Source organism: Silurus meridionalis, chromosome 9 (genome assembly GCF_014805685.1).
Source record: "Silurus meridionalis isolate SWU-2019-XX chromosome 9, ASM1480568v1, whole genome shotgun sequence".
Classification (NCBI taxonomy): Eukaryota; Metazoa; Chordata; class Actinopteri; order Siluriformes; family Siluridae; genus Silurus; species Silurus meridionalis.
In genome coordinates this window covers 11,138,004-11,165,996 of record NC_060892.1, presented here as the reverse complement: position 1 = coordinate 11,165,996, position 27,993 = coordinate 11,138,004, and the positions used below count along the sequence as shown (strand labels likewise).

The 27,993-nt window shown below is 39.6% G+C and overlaps 1 long non-coding RNA gene across 1 annotated transcript; it reads right to left on the bottom strand.

Moving 5' to 3' along the window:
• Positions 1-618: 618 nt before the first annotated feature.
• LOC124391264 lies at positions 619-27,897 on the bottom strand. Its single transcript, XR_006926923.1, has 2 exons — positions 27,437-27,897; positions 619-949 (listed from the first exon to the last, which is right to left on the bottom strand). It is a non-coding gene; the product is annotated as an uncharacterized LOC124391264 (long non-coding RNA).
• Positions 27,898-27,993: the final 96 nt, after the last annotated feature.

Below are 27,993 nucleotides of genomic sequence, written 5' to 3'. Positions count from 1 at the left end.
ACACGAGTTCTTATGAAAAAAATTCCCTCACCCCCATTCAGCCAAAATGGCACAGCCTACCAGTTTGCAAGGTCAAAGTTCATATGAGCAGACAGCCCCCCCTTAATGTTTGAGGTTAGTAAAGGCATGTGTCCAGATGTCTCCTTTCCACCAAATGGATTCATTTTTCTTTTTTATCTGACCTAGATTAGAGCAAGACCGAACACCCCCCCATACACCCCTCCCTTCCCAAGTGGCCTAGAGAGGAGGTTGTGCTTCAGACTGGACAGTCAAGTAGAAGCCTTACCAAGCCGTATGAACACTTATTTAAAGTTTGACTGATTCTCATTGCTGATTCTCATGTTGGAAGCTCATGTTGGCACAACAGTGTAAAATGTAAAGCCATTAACACATCCCACGTCTAATCTGGAATCTCATTCGGGCCCTGATTCACTGCAGTAAAGCTTATTCCTGCTACGTATAAATGGAGTCATGTTCACTGTGTTTATCTCATCCCCCTTCTGTTAGTTAAAAATTTAATTGTGTAACTTCATCGGCATGACCACAAGCAGTTGCAATATTATCGTCATAATAAAAGCAACAACTGTTACTAACTAATCATCAGAGAGAAGAAAGAAATTCAAGCAACAATGTTTAATAAAAAATATATATATAATAGGCAAATGTGGGTTTCATGTGTGAAAAAGTCTGACGTTTCTCAACATTGTCCAGAGGTATCATTCATTCATATTCAGTAATTGTGTTATCCTGATCCGGGCGATGGTGGATCCGGTGTCTTTCTCAGTAACATTGGAAATAAGGCAGGTTTACACACTGGTTGGCATGCTAGTCCATCTAAATGCACCATTTATACACATTCACACATTTATTTAACACCAAAGTGGAATTAAAAACATAGCCTGTATACTGTACCTCCTGGTATGCTTTCAGGTAGAAGAAACCAATGAACCTGGAGAAGACAAACAGAGAGAACATGTGAGGTCCTAACCTCAGGATTGAACTCGAGCTGTGAGATAGCAATGCTCCACACTGTAAGTCTGTGTAAATAACATTGTTCAAGTCATTAATGTGTTAGTAATTTAAGAACATACCTGAGGGAAAATGTTGACATTCTGGACAGTTCTTGTGTTACTATGTCACTATGTCTTTCCATTGTCTATATAGAAGACTTTACATATACATGCTTGCTAGCTAAACCATTATCCTCAGTCATCAATTGCCTAGTCACAGTGTTCTTACAACTTTAACTACTTGAACACCACCACCTATAATGTATGTATGTCTTATTAATTAAGATATTTAACCAGAGATGGCAAAAGTACACACATCATTCTTTCAAGTAGAAGTACAGATACTTAGGTTTAAAAAGACTTTGGTAAAAGTTGAAGTACTGACTGCACTTTTTTGCTCAAGTTAAAGTAAAGAAGTTTGGGCTCTGACATGTACTTGAGTAAAAAGAAACCATTAGTACTACCTGTTTAAGTGTGACACCTGTAACTGGACCTCACATCATATTAATATATCAATACAAAAGAATTTTAAATGTAACCTAGTGAGTGAACCCTGACTGAACAACCACCATATAGAACACAAGCAGAGAAAGATGATGATGATCAGGTGATCAGAAATGTCTCTGTTCTTAATAATGTTTACATCCCTGACTCCCTCTGTCTCATCCACGTTAGCCATACTTCCTGTTCCCTTCTGTCTTACTCACTGTTAGCTTTGTAGGCTAGTCTACATCTGTGGTGCGTGATAGCCAGGAAATTATACACCAGTGAAAAACGACAAGAAATAGGTTGATTGGCTGAAAATGGCATGCAATGTCGACCATGTCACCAAATAGATTAAAACTAAAGTGATGAACCTGGTTTGAAAATGTAAGAAGTAGAAAGAACAGATATTTGTGTAAAAAATGTAATAAATTAAAGTGAAAAGTAAAAAAAAATTAAATAATGAAGTACAGTACTGAAAAATCTACTTCGGTACAGTAACAAAGTATTTGTACTTCATTACTTCCCATCTCTGTATTTAACCAGCTTCGTTATTTAGCAAACTGTTGTTTAGATGTTTAATTTTAGTTGTAGCTACTGCTATGTGATCTGTCCTCAGGTAAATTAGTGACAGAAATTCTAATATGTACAGCATGCAAAAACATGTCCCAAATATGGTATGTTTTCTGTTAAAATATTTCTCAACAAAACAGGAACCTTTGAATAAAGTAGCTATAGTATGTGTATATATATATAACACAAGCCATTATATGTAAATGTGTTCATTCTATTGCACATGAGGTATAAATATAGATATCTGTACTCTTGTCTGTCAAGTGGAGCATAGAGCTTGGTATTTGTTATAAAACACAACTTTAAAAAGGTGATATAAGCATATGGGTGGGGATTGAGTGTTATTAGCAATTCTGTTAGCACATTCACAAATTAAATGGCTGAAAGAGACAGATGGTTTCAGTTGTCTTAAAATTAGAGACTGAAAATGAAGAAGTGATGAGCAGGATGTCGACCAAAACCACAAGAGAAAAAAAAAAAAAAGAGATGAGGTAAGGCTCAAAATGATTAGCTTTAGTGTCGTTCTGTAGCTGCTACATCACCTGAAGAAAATGGAAGCAAAGAAGCTGCATTTCTAATAAATAAATAAATAAATATCGATTGAGAGACATTGGATATTTTTTTTCTATTCCTCTTCCACTTGTCTTGTTCATCTCTCTTTCCTTTTGTCTTTCTGCACTCTGTGATGACCGAGATGTCTCGGCATGGATGTGGCATAGCTGAGGTCACCCATCTGCCCTGAACATAAAGGCCCTTTTAGCTTGCGCATCCATGCTTATCAGAAGGAAATGGCCGTCAGCCTTCTCACATAAGCCTACACAGCTCTGATACCGTCTGCAAATCTTTTTTTTTTTTCCTCTCTTCATTCTGCAAGTGTTCTTTCTTCACGCACCCCACCTTGCTCTTTGCTTTGCTTTCTGAACAATGTCGCTTCTCTCCATTCAAAGTGAACCTGATATGATCCAGAGCGGGCAGGCCTCTCACTTATGGATGGAAGCAACCAGATCTTGTGAGAGAAGAGGACTCACGGCTTCACAGCGGATTGAATGACCGACATATTCAGTGCCTCTGTGTGATGGAGGGAGCGAGATGTGTGTGAGTGAGCCATATGAGATAAAGAAAGAATTGCAAGGTGTGACTGTATGCGTGTGTGTGTGAAAGAGAGATGGTGTAGTTTTACAGTCTTTTGGAGGTCACAATAAGCATAAAGAGACACAAGATGAACACACTGAGGACTTTCTGACCAAACGCACATCAAGCCAATGCAATTAATTCAACAAGCTCTGACCTCTCGCCCGAGTTTTGCAAAGTCAAGGTGCATTCACTACTGAAATGTTTTGAAGTTGCTGATGTTGTTCATGACAATAAAATTAACAACACTTCAAGGCACATCTGAACACAGTGTAATATTATGGTGAAGAGATGTTGCAAAACCAAGATACAATTTGCGCTATAGTCACAATCTGGTATCTATCCTGATTTGCTATTCAAATATTTAATAATGATAATATGAAAGCTTAATTATTATCTGAAGCAAGTGTATACAGATTTCAGCATGTGCTTATGAAAATACCATTTTGGCAGAATTGCTGGGTTTGTACATTTCAATTTTAAGTCAAACTTATTTGTATAGTATTGTTAACTGAAGCAATACTTTCAACAGAAACAGAGGAGACAGTGGCAAGGGAATCTCCTTGAGAGAGAAACCTTTAAACCAGTGAATACATTCTCTTTAGAATGACATCATATAATGAGATTATAAATCATTATTCATCCACAAAAGTTAGACATTATCTAAGTGTGTTCAGTGTGAGTACTGTGAATAATCATTTCTTGGCAGTGTTTTACAGCAACAGTCTACATTATCCAGCTAAAGAAAGTGTGCGGCTTGCACATGAACTAGTTTCATTATTTTAGGGTTTCCAACATTAGCTTTTTATTCACAATACAAACAACAAACAAACATGTCTTGGCTGATAAATTAGATTTAGGGTGTAAAATTATGCAAATATGTTTTTTTTTTTCCAGTGAACTATTCTGAAACTGTCATAAAATTGAGCACTAACACTTCTGAAATAGGATCTCTGTGCCATGTGGGTGGATGAATGTTAGAAAGCACTAGAGTTAGCACTTGTTGTTTATTTATCCTCCTTTCACACATTCACATTCACATTCTCTCTCTCTCTCTGCTGTGTGGAGTAAGGAACTGGCATTTCAGTCACGCAAAGGTGAAGACTCGGTCAGCTCGTCTGTAGCAGAGAATTTCACGCGTGCCTGTCAGCCAGTTATTCAGTGCCTCGGTGTTGAACACTACAGATCTTCCACTCCCCTAAATCTCAATCTCTTTTTTAGCCTCTCACAGACACATACTTCCTAGCAGGTACACGAAACATCGCCATCTTGTACACAGAGTCAGCGCTTCAAAAGCTGATGTCAGGGTTGACTTTGGTTTTGGCCTGTTATGCTGTCTGGCCTGCTCTGTTTGAAGCAACATAGTTTGTCCATAACAAACATAATAGCAGACTGTAATACTGACTGTGAGACTTATACACGGATGAGTCACTCACATCAGGACAATAAGAGCGGGTAAAATCAGGCAGACGAACAGAGGAAGGAGGGCCATGAGCTTGTTTACGTTTTAGAAATGCACAATGCGACATCACGATATTGAGCCAAGTGAGGCGAGAGGAAACAGGGCTAGGCCTGTTGTCTTACACACACACACACACACACACACACACACACACACACACACACACACACACACACAAAATGCAGTAGGTCAGATGGTGAAGGGAGTGGCTGACAATGCTCAGTAGGATGAGATGGCGTGTGATAACAGATAGAGATAAAAAAGAAAGAGTGAGAAAGAGAGAGAGAAAGAGAGAGAGAGGGAGAGAGAGAGAAAGATTCACACTGCCATTCCCATCTGCTGTTGCTCTGTAGGGCCTCCAGCACTTTCCATTCAGTCTGCTGAATCCAAGCCATCCCATTCTACCCTGCTCTGGTGCACACAGAGGTACTGTACAAATAGACAAAAACGCATATTTCTACTAGGTTGAAAAAGGTTTCAGGCGTCTTTAAATTTGCACAAAAAATAAAAATTGTTGGAATAGATTCAAATCCACAAATAAACCCAAAATACTTACTAGCAATTATTTATTTGAATGTGTGCGAAATCAATTTTGCATAACTCATTTGCAAAGTGGAATATGCAGCTGAGTAAAAACATGAGAAAAGTTTACAGTTGCTGTCAATTCAAATGAATGCGTTACTTAAGACAAATTAATTCATAAAGCATAACGGTCAGTTAACATTTATATTATATAACATTTATATTTGAGAGACTCAAATGATTGATGCTTTATTTTACTTTGTCTATAATTATATATGCTTTTTTAAAAAATTTTATGTACATATACACACAGTTATCAAATCAGCCAATCAAGTAAAAGCAGCAAAGCATACACAGTCAAAGGTTTCAGTTGATGTTCCCATCACACATCAGAAAAGGGGAAAATGTGATTATAGTAACTATGGTCTTTGTGACTGAGTATTTCAGAAACTGCTGGGATTTTCTCACACAACCACCTTTAAAGTCTATACAAAGGTAGACCAAAAAATACATCTCATTTTAAGCCTTACTGAAAACCTGTGGTGGAAGTTTGAGGAGAAAAAAAAAACAGATCATGCTTTTCTGCTTACCACAGCTGTAAAGAGTGATTGTTTGAGTTGGCGTAGCTTTCCTGTCAACACTAACCAGTCTGGCTATTGATCTCTGACCTTTCTCAATCTCCCTCAATCAATCAGAAATGCTGGATTTTTCCACACTATTTTATGAGACTGTTGTGCGTCAAAATCCCAGGGAATCAGCAGTTTCTGGAATACTTAAACCAGCTTACAAACAATCATGTCACAGGAATTCCTGATTTATATGCTCAAATGTCTGAGAGTGGGTAATATGCTGTAGTTTGCTTCACACATTATGGAATAAATGTATATAAATAGAATTGAACCCAAATATTTTAGAAAAGTACACTGATAGCTGGCTTTCTAATGAACATGGGACATCATTTTGTTGTTGTCAATTGTTAAATACTGTACTTACATCAAAGTCTTTAATTAAAACAAATAACCATGCATACAAGCTAGTGAATGCTAGATAGCTCTAATTTCACACTAGCTTGTGACAAAGTGACAGGTGAGTATTCTTTTATGTGCTTATGTGGCACGGAGGCATAAACTCAGTGGGAAGAGACAAAGTGACAGCATGACAATCAACAGTTAAAATTATATTTTTTGAATTCTTTGCAAACTATACTTGCAAATGATGTTTTAGAATAGTTCCTGGGACCCATTCTATGATGTGTGTGGTTGACGTTTCTTCCATTCCATACTCATAACTTTAGCTCCTTTCTTTAGTTTATTGCAATTTACTATCTGCATACAACTAGAAGTAAACTTGGGACTCTGGCTTCATTTTATCCTGTCCTTTAAAATCTTTCATTACATGTGATGAATTCATCTCATTCATAAAATTTTTGAGAAAGTTTATTGATCGTGAATGCCTCTGGTAACGTACATAGCTAGTAGGGTTGATTTTGCTAATCTGCCAACAAAGAAATTGATAACGTAAAATCTAAATAAAAAAACTAGTGTTCAAACAGATGAGTCAAATATTTAATTTCTGTTCAACTAGTTAGCACCAGGAACTATATATAGCTGCTACTATTTGTCGTTAATGAGGGCGGGGGGACCTCAGTCAATGCTTGACCACAAGCGACAACAGTAGTGGTTGCTACATGCCCACAAGAGTATCTATAAGTGACATGAGCAACTTGTTACTTGCTAGTGTGAGGTTAGTTTCTTTCTATTTTTTGGAAGTGGATACTATGTAAAGTCTATTGTACATATAACGTAGTGTCTGCATAATCAGTGTAATATTGCATAACCAGTGTAGCAGACACTGGTTCTATTATATACTGATTATAATTAGTGGCCAATTATTCTGGTGCACAAACACAACAGCAAATTTTACTATATTTACTAGATTTTACTGCTTTAAAAGCTCTAAACCATCTTGCCTCTTTTGTACTGGCTCCAGACATGAGCCTTACATACAACATATTCTCTACATAGGACTATAATCTACAAAAAATCTATTGTAGATTCCAAAATGCATACAAATGAACAACCACTGCAGTAAACACACACACACACACACACACACACACATATGTACACACAGTAATATAAAACACAATATCTAACAGGTACATCGCTGCACATATGCTCAATGCTGTACTGAGGAGCAGACAGATACAGACCTGCTGACACAAGCAAACATTGCAGCCGGGCTGAATGGATGATTACTCATGGAAAAGAAAACTCCCCTCTGTCTTCCTCTGACCTAACCACTGATGCATGTAACATATTTTCCTGTTAGAAGTTCACTCAGTCAACACCCCCCCAACACACACACACATTGGTCAGACACTGCGTTTTTATGCCTTATCTTTGGGCCTTCACTGCTGTCTGAGCAGTTTCTCTTTTACAGAGCAGATTCTCTCACACACACACACACACACACACACACACACACACACTTGTTCTTTTAAACCATGCCATTCTTTCTTTTTTGCTCAGTCTTGAGGCTAAGAGGTTAGGAATGCATTTGCTAATGTTTACCTATTTAGCCTCCAGGCTCTGTGAGTTGACATGGGCTGGGCTACAATCACTACTGTGTTTATATCTATATATGCAAACACTTGTTTTGTCCATACTGACAAAGGAAAGCAATGACGTTGGGAGCATTTGTGCCACAGCCTGTGTATTTTCCGACCGTCAGAGGGCCACTGTGTAAACAAATGAAGCCAAGCTATCATCTTAGGAGAGCATGTTCAAGGCAAAACTTACCAACGTCACAGTGGAAAAAGCAATACACAAAGGACAGGGACACCGATGGCAGCGATGACTCATTTCGAGCTCTGCTTTAGGTCCTGACACAATGCCCTCAAATGTCAATGTCAAACCGTCGCCTGTTGTTTTTGTTGTATATAGGCGCTAATCAATGAACCAAATGAACATGTTGAATTGTCATCAGTGGCTGGGGGTAAATCAATTAATAAAACTGAAATGCTTTTTTAGAACGAGAGTTGACCTGCTGCCTCACAGTTCCATTGTCACCAATTCAAACCTGAACTATGTGTGAAGAAGTTTTTCCATGTTGATTTTGCAGGGTCCTCTGCAACAAAAAAAATGGTGATGACTCTAAATTGTATCTAGGTGTAACTGAAAATGTAAATCTGTTTACATAGTGCCCTGGGAATTACTAGCTTCCCATTCAGGTTGTATTCCTCTTTCACACCCAATTTTCTTGGGATATAGTTCAAGGCCACCACAACTCTGTCCCGGATAAAGCGTTTACTAAAAATGTGAGAAGAGTAAATGATAAAGACTTATTACTTGTTGTAGACAAAGCAAGGATTCATCAGTTTTTGCAAGAAAGTGCTTATCAAGAAAATGACCTTTTTTTCCTTTCCTTTACTCTTTACGATGACTAGAGAGCTCCCAGGAAGGATGTAGTTCCTTCCACCAATATATAGAATTATTTCCAGTGTTCAAATGCAACATTTTACATGCCTGTAGGCTAGAGGTGAAGCCCAAGAGATGAGGTTTAAACCTGGCCCTAAACCGCAAAGCGAATAATGAAAGAATGACACTCATCCAAAGTATACTTAGTATAAAGAAAACCCACTTAAAAGCAGTGATATGTCCCCCTGATCCTCATTTCCCAGTCCAGATGTCTAACATATGTGACATGTTCCATAGCCACCCATTTCTGACCTCGAATCAGCAGTATCTGTAATGAGTCATTTATGGATGGCCTTCAGCGCCGCAAAAAACTCCAGCTTTGATCAGGGTTTTGAAATGAATAGCGAGACACTCCCTGGCTCTCGTCATTGAAACGATCCATTGGTTGTGGTCAGATGGTGCGACACGCCCAAGCAACTGTCCTCATCTCTATTCTGGAAATAAGATCTGGCTTCTTTGTCAATTTGTTCCTAACCGGGCTTTGGCAAAAAAGAAATCTGTGGAGGCACTATCAATAATGTGGTGAAAACACTGAACACAAGTCATTACAAAAAATAATTATTACAACCATAAACACCTGGTATTCGCCATGCTTATGCAATTATGTCCGATTTATTCATCATGGATGCTGTGATCAGTGAGAAATTTCCAAACCTTTTTGTAACCTTGTATGTGTTTGCATGTCCTTATTTCATAAAAAATTCCCAGGAGCTCTTTAGGGACATCTGGGCCTCTCTAGGATCCTTGACTCTTCGCCCGGATTTCCCAGAATCCTCCGCTACACCGCAGGCTACCTGGCATGCCTACTGAGCAACAGGATTAAGAGCCAGGAATCTTCCGGATGACTGGGGAGAAATCGTTGCCTAGAGGTTTTTTAAATCACTCACTCATGAATCAGGGCTTCCATTTTTTTTCCCTGAATCAAGTAAAAAAGGAGCTTCCAGCTCCGCTTTCAAAAATGTGCTCAATCAGTTAGTGTATTTGTCATCATTTTTGCTCGTCCTTGCCCTTGGATTACATTAATCAGTTCAGGGAATTTCAGCGAGGTTCTACTGCAATTCTGAACAGAAAACAGATTTGGGACATTGAAGGATTGTTAGTAAACCTTTCGCTTCATAAGTAAGAAGAAAGTCATGCAGTGTAAACACATTGCTAGCTGGAGTCTTCCTCTTACTCATGAACCACACAGGAATCTGGCCTGCTTGTAATTGGTTATTCAATTTAATTATTACTTTAATTACCACAAAGGCAATTATGTGGTGAATAAGGTATGAGAATTTATTTATGGTTCCTAAATGATGGTCTAGATTGTATGTGAAACATGAATATGCTAAGACTCAGGTGAGAGACAGGCTGATCTACAGCTGCTATTTCAGTGCCTCTGGCGTGGATGCCATTCCCTTTCCCGTGCTCTGGATTATGGCTGGGGTTTCAAAAACCAAATACGTCCAGCCTGACAAAAAGAAACACCCAATGGCCCCTCCTTCTTTCCTAAACTCCACCATGGGGTTTTCTAATGTTAGTAATGCCCTGAGTTCTCTCTCTCTCTCTCTCTCTCTCTCTCTCTCTCTCTCTCACTGCCTTTGAACTGTGATGGAAAAAAAGGAGGGGAAAAAACACTTCATCCTGTGGGAACAGCTGTGACCCATCATCTGTGCAAGTCCAGCCTCCTTTTCCTCTCGCCTGGAAATAGTGCTCTTAATGGATCCACCACTCCAAGCCTGTACTTGTGTATGTCTATGTGTATCATAGTGGATGTGGAGAACAGCCAGTTTTAGAGTGTGGGTGTGTGTGTGTGTGTGTGTGTGTGTGTGTGTGTGAGAAAGAGAGAGAGAGAGAGAGAGAGAGAGAGATAGATGGGGGAAACAAATGTTCCCCTGGGTTACTGGAATCCTCGAGGCGTTCCCTAGGACGTTTGGTCTGGTTACATGTAGAGGCCCAACACACTCAACCTCAAATAAGCAAAACCCTTAAAGTCTAATAGACACCAGTGGATCAGTCCTGATATAGTAAGGCATCATTGTTGATGAGTGCCAGACAGGAAAATGAAAGGCAAAATGAGGCCATGGAGAGCTATCCGAGTATAGAAGCTGGAGGGTGGTTAATGGAAATCCAATGTGACTGTCAAACATCTGAATCTGCTTTAGCAACCGAATAGAAACTACGGGCTTGTACGCTGTGACGGCTTGCGATTTAATAGTCAGAAACCTGAGCTGCCGTGATAGTTAAAATATTTGGCGTAAAATTAGTGTTAAACGCAGCCTTGTATCAAAGAATAAAATTGGAATGGGAGCAAGAGAAAGGGAGAGAAAGGAGGGGGGATTATTCTCTCTGATCTTTCTTCCACTGCCTGGCTGTGACGGTCTTGCTCCCATCAGAGTGAGAGAGGCTTGTTGTTGACAACAGCTCCTAAAACACATTAGAGACACTCAGCAGACAAACAGTTTTTCCTCACACACACACACACACACATGCCCTGAAGTCTCTGACAAACATGGCCTAGTACCTCTCCACCTTTTTCTCATGTGTGTGTGTGTGTGTGTGTGTGTGTGTGTGTGTGTGTGAGAAAGCATCTTGCATCATGTGGGGTGGAGTGCTCAGAGGGAATTTGAGTCAGGACGCGAGCCAAAGAAACAACTTCTCAGCCTCAGAGAGGAGAGACGCAAGGGAGGAGTTTAACACGCAACCATTTTCACAGCAACAGCCTGCTCTTACTTGTCTGCCATGCTAAACATAACCTTTAGACTAGAATTAGGGGTGATTTCACAGTTTCTATCTTTTCTCTCTTTCATTTCAAATAATGATTACCGTAACACAAAATTTTATAATATTCCCTGTTTATATAGTTTTAATATACAGAGCCCTCCTGAATTATTAAAACTTTTTTGAAAATATTTCTTTGTGCCAAAATTATTTTCACACTAACAAAAAATAAACAAACAAACAAATAAATAAATAAGTAAATAATTTACTGTATGATTGGGTATAAAAAATGCAAACCTGTAAAATCCCTTTATCATCCATTGTCAAAAAAAAAACAAAAAAAACAAACAAACAAAAAAAAACGACAGTCGTTGAGCTACCCAAATCAGATAACTAATATAAAAATAAATTAGCAGTTCAAACTGATATAATTCATAATTATGCATAATTAACAATAATGACATGTCTGAAACAGCTGGAAATTTGCCAGGAATGGGACACAAGCACAACGTGTAGGAGGGAAAAAAAATCCCAAAGGTCACAGTTTAAGAATTGCACGGTCTAGTTGATTACTGTGGTTGTCAAGTTTCAAAATCAACACTTCAATGTCAGTTTCATAACAACAGCCTGTTTAGAAGCATGGCAAGAAAAAAAGCCCTTCCTGACTCATAAAACAGAGCACCTGAAGTTCACCAAACATCATCAGAACCAAAATGTCTTGTTCAGTTGAGCTCAAAATCCAGCGTTTTTTAATCCTACATATCATCACGCTCGAATAAAATGACGGTCTCCGAACATTAATGGAAATGTGTGGTGTGAATTTACGACCAATATCCCCATGCATAAAGCAGACAATAGTTAAAATTGTTCTGGTGTGGACCAAAATGCCTTGTGCTTATACGTGTTTGAAAATAAACAAATAAATTAAGAGAGCTGCTTCCGATAGCAAAAAATGTTATAGTAGGTTAAAGAAATGTTACATAACAGCACAATGAATTCCCGCTCCTCCTCGTTAAAGCAGTTTGGGCAAATTCTCTGCAGGCCACCGGTGCAGTGTTAGAAAAGAATACCGCTCTGCATTCCAATGAAGGCATGGCCAAGCAAGCCAAGTGGATGTCCTTTTCAGGGCTAGGCTTCATCTTCCTGTCCTTGGTGGACTGGCAGCTCAGGCTTTAGGTGAATGCAGGGTCACGGCAGCCTCGCTCACTCCAAACGCTGCAGAATTTTTCACTCCTTTGCCAACAGCCCTCCCACACTTAATTCCTTCAGCGTTTCCCAGAAAGCACTGCAGATGCTTTCTTTGTCATGGCTTTGATTTGCATTACTACCCTGTAAAAACAGGTCCAAAAAAAAACTCTCACATTTCCTTGGTAACATTTTTTTTTTTCTTCGGATAAACACATTACTCATTAGATATAATAGTGTAATGGCTGACTGTAAAACTGGTGCATAGTGAAACGCAGAAAAAAAAAGATACTAATCATGTTATTTGGGTGTGTTAGAACTTGACTTCAGCAAGCCCCGAAGGCATTTTTCACTCCTGCTAAACCTTTAATAACGTTTGGCTCCGTTCCAGACAACAGTCATCAGGGAAGAAAAGAGAGTGCAGAGCTAGATTTATGAAAGGTCAGAGCTTCAGGCGCTGTTGTGACACATAACCTAAGAACGCACCTACGCACACTGTAACCAGTTAAAATCTCGCTCTCTAATCCGTAAAGAAGTAAACAATAAAACACAACATGCTTTTGCAATCCGATTCCCAAGAGTTACAGCACAACCTGGCTTGGCTTGATAAGAGCTAGTCACCATGGAAAAAAGAAAAAAAAAAAAGAATCCAGCTCTGACGAAGCTGTGGCCTGAGCTGGGATATGTAGACGTGACAATCTGATTGGCCACTGGGGTCATTTCTGAGAAAGGCCAAGGGGGAGGAGGTGGGGGTGGAGTTCTAATCAAGGCTGGCTCTGTGTGCATGAGCAGTGCAAAGGTTGAAGGTCATTGCAATAAATCTGCAGACGAAACCAGCGATCCAAACAGTCAGCTGGTGGGAGAGTGATGGGACTCTGCTGTAACCAGCTGATTTATTGCACAGAGTCAAATAGAAGGGCAAGGAACCTTCTGCCAGCCCTGATCATGGCAGCCATTTTAGAACAACAAAGCTAAATCTAAAAGCTGTAGCTCGGCAAACTGTGTGTCTGCGACACGGCAAAACAAATAATTGTTTTCTAAAATCCAGTATATATTCATGTATCCACATTGCACATGAACAAATCCAATTTTGTTAGACTGCAGTCTAATTCTTTGTGATATACTCATTGATAAAAACATAGGTGTGCCTTCACAGGTTAGTGCAGGAGGGGTGAAAGTGAGCTAGTTTATCGAGATAGCAACAATTTTCAAAGATATGTTCCGTCATGGTGCTGAACATATTTGGCACAAACATCTACTGCTTAGTCAGGCAAGCGAATAACTGCCAAAACACCGGCTGAGCTGGTCAGGCTGGTAGATCATCTTTGTCAGATGGCAAGTGCTGGTAGAATGGTTTCTGGCTTAACGCTATATTGCAGACAGGTTGCTTTTAAGAAAATGACAATTAGAAAGTTTCGATTATTTAAATACTTCTTTATTGCTTATATAATTTATATAAATTTTATGTTTACATAAAATAATCAGTTATTGTTTCATTTTGACAAGAAACATTGAAGATGTAAGCTATTTTGCAAGTTGACCACCTGAGTTTATTGTCGCTATTAGTTTTTTTTCCCTTTCTTTTTTTTTTTTTGCACACTATCTGCTAATATGGAAATGTCTTAATGGGTTATGCTTTATGTACAGGCAATGTCCAATCATAGCTCTGATATAACATATTCAGCACAGAAAATTGTGTTTTTTTCTCAATAAAGGATTCACAATAGGTACTTTCCTATTCTGACCTGCCTTTGTGTTAATTTGCTTTTCTGGTGCTAATTTCTTCAGTTCATAAGCTCTGGGGAAATTTCAATTCACATTTAATACAAGTTGAAACCACGTACAGTGTGGTCTGATGTGTTTTTTTGACCTTCAGAGTACAGAATATCTTTTCAAACTGGAAATCACCATCGTAAACCACATGATCTACTTGTCTTTGATGTAATCTCAATTAACTAGCGAACACTTTACTTGCAAAGTCAGTTTTAAAAGCAAGCAGCTTTATTAGCATTAGACTAGTCAGATCTTCCCCTTTTTTTGATTGTGTGGTTAGTGTGTCCTTGGTGCTGTTAATCAGTAAATTACTCTCTGGACTTCGGTGTATAAACTAAGCTTAAAGAAAAAAGATTAATGGAGGCCAGTGACTTTAGATTGGTGTAACTTTATCTAACCTGGTGTGACGTACTAGTTTTTTCCCCCCTATGTTTAACCGGCAAGGTCAGCCATTTTGTGCCCTTTGTTTGCATTACAGCACATTCCTACGGGCATGACTAAGAGGGTGCCGGCAGTAGAGAAAAGTGATGATGAAACGCTTTCAGGAATCCTCCCGAATTGCTTCATCAGGTTAAGCAACTTCTGCTTTTGTTTCCTCAACAGAAAAATGCAGTTGCTCTGTTTTTTTTTAAGCGTGTTACTTAAGGAAACTGAGCAACCTGATGCTATCTGAACACGTAAGTACATGTTCTGCAGAGGACTATTGTGTGCTGTTGCAGAGATGGTATCTCCTGTAGATGGATGGATGTGACTTGGCTGGTCTCTACACCTCACAAAGGCAACTGTCTGGCAAAGGCCTTCATAGTAGCAATTGAAAAAAGCCTGTCTGATATCATCAACTGATAGTGGATTTTCTTGTTAAAGAGATACAGATATGAAAATAATATTATTTATCATCATGTTATGTTAAATAGTATGAAAATACACTTTAAACTTTGATCCTTGGGTTCTGAACTCCAGCAATTTTTCTACTACAAGTCATGTTTTTACACATTAATTTGCAAGTCTAATGTGTAGCCAAAAATAAAAATGTTAATGGCCATTTTACACTTTATATTTAGAGAAAAATCACTTCAATTTACTAAAACGGATGTGGGAATGTGGGAATAACATTCTTTTTTGGTGTTAAATTGGATCACGGCTTTGTGAGTGTTTGATGTGGCAGATTGCCTGTCCTCACACACCAGAAAAACCCCGCCCACCGACCTTCACACACCCACGTACATAACCCAGCCGTTGCCTGGCAATGATGTGTTGCTATGCCAACAGAACACACACGCGGAAGTGTGTGTGTGTTTTTTTTTTTTTATGTGTGTCTAATTGTCAGAAAGCGGGAAACGTTCCCAGCCTAGGTTTTTCATCTACAGCATGTTCCAGGCGGGCTGGGCTGTGCATGTGCATGTGCGTATGCATGTGTGTGCGTGTTTGTGTGTGTAATAATGTGCTTGCTCTTTATACATGCCTTTTAAATCTGCACTATTCCACTCAGATGCAACACAATTCATCAATGATCCCATGAAACAAACACAACTGCGACACATTATGCTGTCAGATTAATGCTAGGATTTAGCAGCCGCTTTACTTAACCAAAAACTGGAGTGTGTGCAAGACTTCAGCCGGCACACCAATACTTCTTCTTTTTATATAAACTTCCTGCTTGAATATCCTTTAAATAACTGACTGTAGACCTTAGGCTAAACCCAGTGCTGAAGTTGTTTCCAGTTTGGAGAGTGGGTTGCTTATGTCCTAGTAGCACAGCAGGGATCTATGCGCTTGGACCATTTTTTTTTAACCATTATGAGACAATTACAAAACAAATACAAGATTACAAGGCATACTGTTTATTTTTACTCTTTTCCCATTAGTGTTTGAAATAGTCACGTCTTATTAGCAAATACTCTGCTGCTTTACCAATTTATTTTCAAACAACTGATTGTTTTCTTTTTAACGGTTGCTAACCCATTGCACAGAACTAGCTACAAAGCCTATAATTTATGTTTTTAGCTAGCTAATAAATTTTACAGTGTGCTCATCTGGTAATTTTCAATGTATATGTTTAACTAGCCAGTGGCTATAATTTCTTTTCGTTTTGATTCACCCTTAAACAGCTATAATGGCTGATTTTGAAAAGGAATTAAATTACTTATGCTTTGCTTACAACCAGAATATACTACTAGAACACATTAGAATATATTACAAACTGGCTAATAACATTCAAAATGTGCTATTATGTTAGCGATGTGATTGTGGGCTAGTTATTTTCTTAACATTATCTATATAACATGCTGGCTATAGTTTGTTGTTTGCTAAATAACCCTTAAAGATGTCCAACACTCATTTTATAAAGGAAATCTTTATAAAGGTATCTCTTTATTTTTAACTCTCGTTCCTATAGCTTCTAGTTTAAACTAGTCAAGGTTCGACTAAACTAGCTTAACTGGCTAAAATGAACATACTTTAATACTTTAGCTAATAAACTTCAAAACATGTTTCACTGTGAATGTATGCTAGCTACCATATACATATGGCAGTGCTTTGCTAGTAGTGACTGGATCCATAAAGTTACTTTAGAGGGTTAATCTTGAGAACCATGAAGATGGACTGTAATTAATATAAACATTCTGCCACAGTGTCTTAAGACAAAAGTTGCAATGAACAGATTTTGAATTCAAGAGTCCATCAGTGAACATTGCTAATCTCAACAATGATGGAACTATAATGAATGTACATTCAGGGTCACTCATATTAGCATGGGTTTTTTTGAGAGTATGCTTTCTTTCAAGGTTTCTTCTCATACCATCTAAGGGAGCTTATTTGCCATGGTCACTAATAGCTTGCTCAATAGGGATGAAGTTATATGGACTGATTTTATAAATGTAAAATTTTAATAATGTAAAAAAATGTTAACTGTAATCTATTTAATTCTGTAAAGCTACTTTAGGACAATGTCCATTGTTAAAAGCACTATACAAATAAAATTTAATTGAACTAATTTCCAGTTTCACAAATGATTTGGAAAATAAAGGCATTCCTCATAATTTAGCCTGGAATTAGCAAAGGACAGCCTACAATGTATAACATATATTAGCTAGCTAATATGTAATCACAAAAACTTTCAAAATAAACACACAGTTATTTCCCATCATTAACTAAATAACAAGCTAGCTGCTGGCAAGTTGTCTCCACAAAAATCTCCACAACTGATTCTTTACCCTTTTTTTATATTCATTCAAAGCTAGCTAATAATTGTACAGTATTTTCTAAAAAATGCTTGTTAGCCATTTCAATTAAACTTTAGCTAAATACAAGCTAACTCCTAAATGTTGTTCCAGTCACTATAGTTTCATAGGTGCAGAACAGGCATAAATGTTTGTTACTGATTCTAAAGCCTGTATGGTTTAGTCAGGTCTTTTAAATCCCAGGTGCTGGTTAGTGAACTCGCACAAGCAAAACGAAGCATTTCTATTTTCAACCCTTTTTCTGTGGGGAGTCATATTAGACACAGCAGCAGTACTGGTCTGTTCATCAGCAATGTCTCAGTTTCATTTTAGAAAGCTGCAAATTTAACAGAGGGGCTTAGCTGCATGAAGAGGAAAATGATAGTGAGATGGCCTCTCTAAGTGTCCTCTTCAGACACTTTGCATTTGTGATTACTTTAGAAAACTTGCTGTACTTATTACTTATCATTTATTACACACACACACACACACACACACACACACACACACACACACACACACACAACCTCCCCCACACTCCTCCTCTCCTTTCCATCACATTGGAAAAACAAACCCGGTTACAGTCAGACGCTTCAAAGCCCTGCATGTTGCAGATAAAGACATCAAAGGGTTCTTTCAGATGCAAATTGGTGCGCTGCGCTCACGGGTTTGAAAGTAAACATGTTTCAGCATCATCACAATTATTCATCAGCACAGCACTTTCACAATGAGACGGTGGATTATGGAAGGAGGGAACAGCACTCACTGGCTGAAGTGGTTGGATCCAGTTTACAGCATGGAAATCCTGGAATAAGACCCATCAAACCCTAGGCCATACTAAATCAAAATACTTTAGAATATAGTAAACCACATTTCTTTTAAATCGTCAAATCTGATTGGCCAAAATGGTTAATTGGTTGATTGTTAATTTTCCATTATAGCAGGTGTAACATTATAGGAAAATGATACATTTTATAACATTAACTCTTTTTTACAACTATAAATATTGCATGGTTAAATTGTGATGTTTGTTAAATTAAAAACTAATGAGATGAAAACTGCTTTGGGAACATTCATTGAATATTTTACAATAACACAATACATTTGACATGTCATTGATCATTACCTATATGTTTAGTTAAGTTAAGCCAACATTATCCTTCATTACAGAAAGAGAGTACAGATTAAAAGCTTACTGTTACATTAAGCCACAAATAGCAGTAGTGTCTGCCTCAGCATAGAGCATTGGCATTTCTCTTAAGATCAAGTTGGCACATAGCGAAGCTGCTTAGGCAGCCTTTTTTCTGCAACTTGCTGGAGATCATGGCATCTGTCGCCCGTCTAGTATGACAGGGTGGAGGGCTTGTGGCCGGCCAAGCTCTCTGTAACTCTGCCCGGCTGCAGGGGTATCAACTGGTTTGCCCTTTTATCGTCCTCATGTTGGCTCAGTTTCCCTTGTTACCATCACTAACAGCTGACACCATGGAGCTGGAAAAGGGAGGAGAGGTGTAGAAAGGGTGCTGGTTCTGTGTATTTTAAGATTTAGGGTTTGTATTTTTAGGACAGCTGTAGCCTACGATGTTCGTCACATTCCCAGGTGGATGAAAATAAACAAACAAAGCCTGGGTTACTGAGGGAAGCAGCTGTTAAGGATGGGTGGACTCTTTTAAAGGGACACACTGGCAGGCTTCTATGAAATGATGACTCATCATAAAAATAACTGCTAAATCTCCAATGCAAGATTATTATTATTATTATTATTATTATTATTATAGCTATAATGGTAACATGTATACAGTGCTGCATATGACCCTGCAAAAGTGTATGACAGTACTAAGATACAATGAACTCTTTAAACCCTTTCGGTCTATGAATGTTATCGACACACACTAGTTTAAATAAGGTGTCACTAGTTGCACCACCTGTTTAGTGCCCGAATGTGTATTGTTTTATTCACCATTTAAAGTTTCCAAAACTATTTCCTCTATCCGCTTGCACCAAAATTCTTGCATCAGCATGCGGCCCAGGCTCACGTGGTGTTGCTGCTTGCCCATGACCTTGGCTACGCACCTGAAGAGATTGTATTAAAAAAAAACAGCAAAAGCCAGCTGCCCCCTGTCACTGTGCCTTCGGCCGCCTTCTCTTTTTTTATCACTACACAAATAACAGAATTCACACCTGTGTCATATCAATGGCTGTCAATAGTGGCGGGGAGAGACAGGTGCCAGATGTTGAGCTGCCCCTGGCATTGGGGTGAGGACTGTGTTGAAAGCAATGAAAGATCACTCAACAGAGGCTGAACGGGGGGGGGGTGTGCACAATGGTGTGCTTTTCCCTGTGTTCAGTGAATTTGGGCAGGGCGGGGAAAGAGAAGTGGAAAAGGGGGTGGGATTACATCATCAGAGGACTCGTCTCTTTCTCTGGGAGGTGCCCAGCCCCCGGCCATGTAAACAGGAAACGAGAACAGCCAGATGATGAATGTGTGGAAGGAGAGGGGAAAAAAAGACCAGCGTCTTTCATCATTTGAGTATTTCCTGAGGCGAGCTTCAGGCATGGAGTGGGGGGGTGGGAGGGGGGGGTGGATTGAGGAAGACGGAGCGAGTGAGAGAGATAGAGAGAAAGAGAATAAGGGGAGGCAAAGCAAGAGCAACTAAACTGGAAATGTTTTCCAAAAGCTTGCGTTCCCAAACTTGTTCTGAAAATATGGCCTCGGGCTTGTGCCAACGTATTCATGTGAGTCTTGACCTAAAACAAAGGCTTCAAAGCCTTGGAACACAATATGCAGGCAGAGGAATTTGGCACAAAACACATCCTGCATACTTCAGTGGTATCATACAGGCTGCTGCAAAACTGAGTGACTCAGTTTAAGGGCAAATAAATTTTTCACAAACTAAGTTCTGGTTATATACAGTAAAATATGCTAATAACAACGCGTCTCTTTACAAACCGTCGCTAAACGTCTCAAAACTAATTGACAGCTCTGCGACTGGAGCACATTTCACATTTTCCCCTAAATAAAAACAAGCACATATATGAGGAAACCGCTTCCGCTGTTCATGGGAGACCTGGAGCCCCTGCTCTATGTCTAAGCAGCTCCCTCATCTCCAGTTTCACAGGATGAAGGCCGTGGTGATGGGAAACTCCGCTGCAGCCGACTAATCCCCTGCCGACGTGTCTGCAGAGGCCCTGCGAGTCACTGCAGGAAAGTCATGGAGTGAAAAACTAATCCTTCTCACACTGTTTTAAGGCCACTGTGTGTTTTAAGAAGTCTTGTGCTGGATGGTGCCAAACCTTGGGCCTGCATCTGCCAAAAAAATCTTGTGTGCTGCAACAAAGTAGCACATTCCGCCCAGATCCACACTAATCATGCTTCAGTCCCATTTTTAAATCCAACGACAAGATAAAAGAATGGTTTTCTTCATTAATGACTATTCATGGCTCTTTAATCATTGGATTTAAGCAATCCCAATATAATTTGAAGGGAGTTCAAAAGGCTTAATTGGTATGCTCGGATGTGCCCACACGTGATCAATGCCTGTCTCTTCTCAAAGGCTTTAATCAGATCCATTGCAGGCGGAGGCTACATGCCGAGCATCAATCCCAGGCCATCTGCAGCACCACTGACCCTTGCCAAGGCGCCTGGGTTGATGTGCCTGGCTGGCCAATGCTAATGGCAGGAACACACAAGGACCGAAGAGAAAGCGGCCGAACAGGTGCAGATCGACACTCCTCCCCTGTCTGTCTGACAACACGACCTGAATTTTGTGCACCTTAAAAGCTTCTATCTTGGATAAAATCCCTGATAATGAAAGATCTGCAAAATGCATCATGCTGGTATCTGTACAGCAGACAGAAAGACAGATCCCGAAGGAACCAATACCAGAAAATAAAAATGGAATGATTTATTGGCCTTTAATACGGCCTTCAGTCTGTTTGGTCATTCCAGAGAATACCTACTAACAACATTAAATTATTTTTTTTTAGAACATATACTGTATGCCGTTTGTTATATTTTCTGGCTCACACAGGAATAGGAAGTGACCTACATTTTATTTTTTACCTGACTACTAACCAGGAAAGACTTTAATTACTTCTCACTGATTTCGCTGCTACTAAGTGGTGTTTTCTTATCAGACATTATTTTTAAATCTTGACCATGCTGTTCATTAAAATTTTTTCATGCTTGTGGGATGAGTGTAGGTTAGTGCTGCAGCTACCCCTACTGAAAGAAGACAGCCTCTGTCCACCTTGTCAAACGAGTTTTGTCCCAACAAGACAAACTGTGGATGCAAGCGAAAAATGGAAAAAAAAAAAAAAAAACACCCTGACGTGCACACACACACACACACACACACACACACACACACACACACTCTTGTTGCTCTCTCAAGTATGGATGGGAGGAAAAAACATTTGTGTTTTCACCTCCGATGACCTGGGCCACTGAAAGCTGTGATTTGAATTGGGGAGTGGAGCATTTGCTGAGAGAGAGATCCACTGTTTACTGACCGTAAAAACCACTGTCGCCAAGCGCGGGGCCAGCAGCTGGAACACAGTGGTCTAATGGGCTCCCCAGGCCAAGAACTTGCTAACACTAGAGGAAAAAAGACTTACACATTCGCACTCTTAAACGTTTTTTCTCCATTTGCTAGCTTAAAGCAGATTTTGCAAGCAACCCACACGACCCCGTTCCAGGTTCCACTATGTGTTCCTCCTTGAAAACACATCGGATGACATCGTTTTTGGAAGCCAAACGAGTCACTGCGAGTTCATGGAAAATCCAGAGTCTGCTTGCCACAAGGGCTTTAGTTGGACGTTCCTGGGCAATGACTCAAAAAGTGGTGTATATTGTTCCAGCCTTAAGAATGAGGGGGATTTTTTCAGTTCCTGTCTCCTGGAGCAGATCCATTGCTGCACTGCGCCTGCCAAAGTTCACATAAAGCAGCTGCAGCCTGGGTAAAAAATAATTACACTTCTGTTTGCCCTGAAGAGGAGGGAGAATGTGTGTGTGCGCGTGTGCGTGTGTGTGGGTGGGGCATCTCCTTCCAAACCTCCCCATCTAAACCATTCATACAGGAATCACGTGGCAGCCACAACCACAGCCTGATATTTGCTGTTGTGATGTGACAGGCATGTCTTCTCTGTTTCTGTAGTTTCTCTTCCCACATGGTCACACGCAGCCATTTTTTTGTTTTCACTCCAGAGACTCTTCTGATGCCGCCCGTGTCATTTCAGTAAGTGAACAAGACGGCAGAGTTACGCCCGGACGATTTGCAGTACGGCAGCTTCGAAGATCACAAAGCGAAAGATAATTGCATCAGCCTCGAAAAAGCAAGGCTACGAGCCAGGTTACTGCAAACCTGCTGACTCAGCACTCCTCCGCAACAGAAAAAAATAGCAAACTCTCTGTTCAGCAGCTGCCGCACTCACAGTCACTCACTTTTTGCTCAGTCAATATTTCAGAAAACATCACACTTTTACAGTGTGGCTTATAGTGTTACATGTATCACAATAACACATTTTGGACATGCAGTTCACTGTGGGGGAATTCCCCTATTGATCCAAACATGATGCTTTTATTGCGCTTGCATTAACTTGACTTGGAGGGCCCTGGGATCTACACCACAAGTGCACACACACACACACACACACACACACACAGCAAATACAGGGACTGGTAATTTGAAAGTCGGCGAATGTGTCTGGAATGTGCGTTAGTCAAACACACCCGCCATTCTGACTCAGGGAGTTATTAGTTTTCTGAAAGGGAGGAAGGAGCTGGTGAAGTCGGGGCATGTAAAAACAACTTCCAGGAACAGTGTAGTAATAAACCAGTGGTTAAGCTGCAAAACTGCTGTGATGTCTGGCTATGAGGACAGACATTTGGAAAGAGGGAAACTGGGCTCACGCAAAGATTGTGATGTGATAAGCAGCTATCAGATCGAGTAACACACACACACACACACACACACACACACACACACACACACACACACACACACACACACACACGCTCTCACACAAAATTATCCCTTTAATAACTTGCACAAACAGGCCCAGGGTTCTACATAAGCTACAACTGATTTCCTTATATACCTGAAGATGGATATTATTAAACATTTACAATACACATGCACACACACAAACTAAGATTTACTCATTTATTTCATATATTTTTTTATGTAAAAATACTCATATCTCACTGTTTTTTGGACTCACAGTAGTCGAGGCTTGGGAGGAGTTTGCAAGAATAGCAGCAAGTTTGGGTCAGAAGCTACAGTATAATGTCTCAGTATTTACTTTAGGAAACAAAATGTGCTAACATCTAAATACCTAAAGAAGTATAGTCCGGATTTAGTCTAATCTTGTCCAATGAGGGCTATTGTTTTAGCATGCTTACGATGTATACTTGCCCAACAGCATACTAATAAACAGCATTTGGATGTACAACATGTTTGTAAATTAGTTTGCACATCAACATTCTAGCCCTAGCAGATTAGCACACTTGCACTAATACAGTAGCATGGACTTTAGCCAGCTGACACTCGTTCTTTCATTCTGTCAGTGTTGTGGGATCTTTCACCATGCCATACTGCAAAACATTAAACGTTTCCATCCTTACTCTGTCCCAGCTCTAATTATAATACTCATACTAGCACACGTCAATCTTTTTTTCATCTATGAATTTTGCCATATGGTGATTAAACATATAAGAGTCCACATCACAGCATGCACAGACCAATAAGAATTATCCAGCGACTAGTGCAGATACTGACGACAGCCAATGCGATGTATGTGAAGGCTCGGTGATGCTGAAAAAAAAAGTGTCTGGCAGCTGCCCATATGGCTGCATCAAAAAATCCTACATTAAATATAGTGTATCTCTCTAGTGTTTAGCAGCTTAAACTGAATATTCTATTTAAAAAGTGTGCACAGAGCCAGTTAAACAAACACTAAACAGATCCAGTATTAGCACACCTGTATGCCAGCTGGAAGAGTACAAATGTCCTACACACCCCTGATCAGCTCCCCATAGAAAACATGTGGTTAATGACGGCATGCAGTCAGTCACCCATCCCTTTAATAAAGGATGACCACAACAGCTGCACGCACATACATACACACACAAACACACACACTGATGGAAGCTGGTGGTGCTTGGTTGGGCTCCGCCTCGATCACACACTGCCGATGCTCATGGCTCCTAATTAGCAATTCTGTTTAAAACAACACCACCACCAACGACTCTGCACTCCAGTACTATAATCGAAGTCTGCACAAACAGAAGAACACTATGTTTTGTGAGATGCTATACGTTTTTTTTCCCCCTGCAGCTCACACACATTAAAGACACATCCTTGTACACCCACCGTACACTCAATAATATTTGCAACCCTGCATTCACCATCAAATTATTTTTACTGTTGTGATGACTGGTTTAATTAGGGTGTGCAAGAAGTCAAGGTTGTGCGTTGTGCTTAAATTCTGCATGGCTTACTACTGCCATCAAGTGGCTACGGTGAGAAATACATCTTAAATTACAGGTCAGAATTATTGGCACCCTTCATGACCATTAGCAAGAACGAACACACAAAAAAAAAGTGCAATACGTGAGATTTTAAGTTTACACGTGAAGACTTTGTGATTTTACTCATACAAATTATTTGTTTTAAATATCAACTATAAGCATCTTACCATCTTGACAATTAAAAATAACATGACAAATAAGTTTTTTAAGCAAATGACATTAAAAAATGTGCAGTGAATCAACTATTGGTAACTTAACCCTCAACTGCTCAGTTGTATAAATTACATAATTGTAAATCACTCTGAAAGCTGTATGTTTAACAGTTAGTAGCTCGTAGGCTGTGTTGATAAAGGTAGGCTTGATTGGAGACAATGTATATTAGCCAAATAGTTCAGAGCATTGTTTTTAATTTTTTTTATTTAGGTTAGTTATATTGCTGTGTTCAGTCCTGAGGATAAGTGTTTCCTCTGTATAGCTGCTTCTCGTTCTTTTAAATGCCAGACTTTGCTCAACTGTGTGAATTTCTTTGTTCCTGTCCAAGCTTGGTGTGCACAAAGCCTTTAACTCCCAAATGCTCAGTTGTATAAACAAGACAGTTTTAAGTCGCTCTGTATAAGAGCATGACTGTACATTTCCAAGGTCGATAGTACACCAGCTAATCAACTTGCAGTAGACAACGACTCGAATTTCATTAATGATATGCTACATTATGTAAAATATTGAGTAGAAATTGCAGAACAAATATTGCATAAAGCACAACAAATTGTCCACATTTTGTCAGGAGTGTTGGTCTGTCCTTCATCTGTTGTGTTGCACAAAGAATGTAGGACAGTACTTGGTAAAATTGCCTTTTCCTGACCAGGTTAAATACTTGCTCTGCGTGAATCTGAACTGCAAGCCCTTTTGTTTCATCCAGCTCAAGTGAATGTCGCTGCACTTTATCTTTTGTGAATGCTAGTAGATTTTCTCTAATATTAAAATGTTTGTCAGCTATTATTACATCTCTTGGTGATAGCTTGTCCAGATATTCACAACTTTCAAAAAAGTTTCTGTCACTCATCAGACCCCCCGAGCCCTTCGATACTAAAGATATGACCCCTGTAGTTGGATGGAGATCAAATATTTAACTGTCTCATGATTCTTGGAATGCGAGCATGTGTGAGCGCTTATATTTTTGGAGTTTTCTATACACATTTACAAACTATTGATAATGGAGGTACAATTGTTAAGCGCAGCTCGAAAACACACAGGTAGGCTCATCTGAATTTGTTCTTTGCCTGGCCACACAATTAACCAAGAGTCTTAGATACGTTACATCAAAAGTACTTTTAACCACTTCAGTGACAGAAGACTGTGAAACGTGGAACATACGTGGAAAACAAAAGACGGTAAATTTACTCACATCCTCATTTTAACGTGATCAAAAAACATTGAAAACTTGTCAAGCCATAAACAGCTTTAAAGAATCCTGAATTTTGCGCAAGACGTTAGACAAGTAAGTTCTCGCACAATTTCTGCGTTATCCCTGATTAGCCAAATAGCTGTGTTTAGATCACTGGTCTTTCTCCAGGTCAGATGCAGAGCTCTATTCAGTGATGAGGATAAGTGCTTCATCTGCATCACTGCTCCTCTTTATTTTAAGTAGCAGTTTTTGCTCACACCTCTTTGGGTTGTGTGAATGTCTTTGCTCCTGTTCAACCTCGGTTTGAGCACACATGGAGAGAGCAAAGTCGGGGCTCCTGGGGGACTCATCTGGGAAAATAATAGCACATAAGAAGAGCAAGACAGTGCCATGCATGCACTTAGATGAGAGTCAACTAAGGCATACTTTCTACCATTCTGTTTTCAATTACAGGTGCATTAGATTAGGCCTATTTATAATAAATCATAAGATTTAAATGGTTTATTTTTACTCCTGAAAAATCGATCTGGCCTCGTTTACTTCTGGCCCTACGATGATTCCTGGACGGTCGATCAAGATCTAGTGGAAAAGCTTTCCCGGAAGAATAGGGTTTATTAAACCAGCAAATAAGAGACAGCATGTTAAATAAACCTTTACGTTACAGTCATTGTCACGTGTCCACAAACTTCCGGCCATGGGGGTCTATACACTTTCTGTGTAGGAGTGTGTTAAAGGTGTTCATGACAACTTAGACGCTTCAGAATGTATTATTTTGTCCTTCTGATGCACTGCGCTTTGTTATGACGTCATTGCCATCTGCGACTTGGAGGCCGCCATATTGTTTTTTTGGTAGCAGTAACATGCAAGTGTAATGAGTGGTTCTTGGGTGTACATACTATTTTAAAACGCTTGGCAACACTAGGATTTAATATAACTACTAGATCCCAAAGGCAGCACTGGTCCTTACCTTTATGTGTTGAGATTTTCACGATGAGGCGCTGAGTCGAGGATCGTTATAACCGGAGACGGATGCTCCATCATGTCTTTTGTCCACACAAAATGAAAAAAGCAAACGTATAGCCGCTTCGTTATCGCGCAGATGTAGGGATTTTACCCAAAGCCAAAAAGTTTCTCTATTGTAGGGGGGCGGGTGGAGATTATATGGCGCTTCACAGCCACATTCCGCTCTAATGCCCGGTTTATGATCATAGCACTCCTGCTCTAAAAAGCGTTTTCGTTTGTACCAGTTATTATAGCAATCCCACCTGCACAAATAATACCAGTTCTCCGCGAATCCATAACTGTTTATGACAAGGAAATAAATAAAACACTGGCATATATGATCTAATGAATACAAGCCTGGGACCGGATATGATAACCGGATGTGTTCCACAAAACAGTCATCCCAGTCTAAGCGCGGAAAGAAGGCGAACACCGTGCAAACTAAGAATTTCATTGTATAACCATTCAGCTTACACAACATGTTTTTTTCTGAATCTGTCAGTTTCTCTATTTGTTTTATTA